This window comes from Oncorhynchus tshawytscha, linkage group LG08 (assembly GCF_018296145.1).
Source record: "Oncorhynchus tshawytscha isolate Ot180627B linkage group LG08, Otsh_v2.0, whole genome shotgun sequence".
Lineage (NCBI taxonomy): Eukaryota > Metazoa > Chordata > Actinopteri > Salmoniformes > Salmonidae > Oncorhynchus > Oncorhynchus tshawytscha.
In genome coordinates, this window is record NC_056436.1 from 36047169 (window position 1) to 36047494 (window position 326).

Genomic DNA, 326 nt, shown 5'->3' on the forward strand with positions numbered 1-326 from the left:
CCGTAGTTATAGTCTGTCTCCATCTGGTGGTAGGTTTAGGAAGTGTAGTTTGTATTATCCATATGTTGCCACGTCCTCAAGCTATTGAATAGGTAGCCGCTACCAAACCTAGATACACTCTCAAACTTGTATATCATTTTAGCCAGTAGTTTTGAAAGTGGTGCTCACGAGACAAAAGTGGTTCCCGTTTTGTGTACTACGTCATCCATTTCATATGATATTTTACGTCCTGACTAATTTTGTTTGCAATTCATATAATATGTTACAAATTTGTTGTGCTTAAGATCCTGGAGTACACCTTTAACTGTATTGTATTCTTTTCACAG

At 37.1% G+C, this 326-nt stretch overlaps 1 protein-coding gene across 3 annotated transcripts in view; it reads left to right on the forward strand.

Moving 5' to 3' along the window:
• Nucleotides 1-326, forward strand: part of LOC112256535 — a 51687-nt gene that overhangs the window by 49615 nt on the left and 1746 nt on the right. The gene's annotated exons all lie outside the window — the stretch shown is intronic.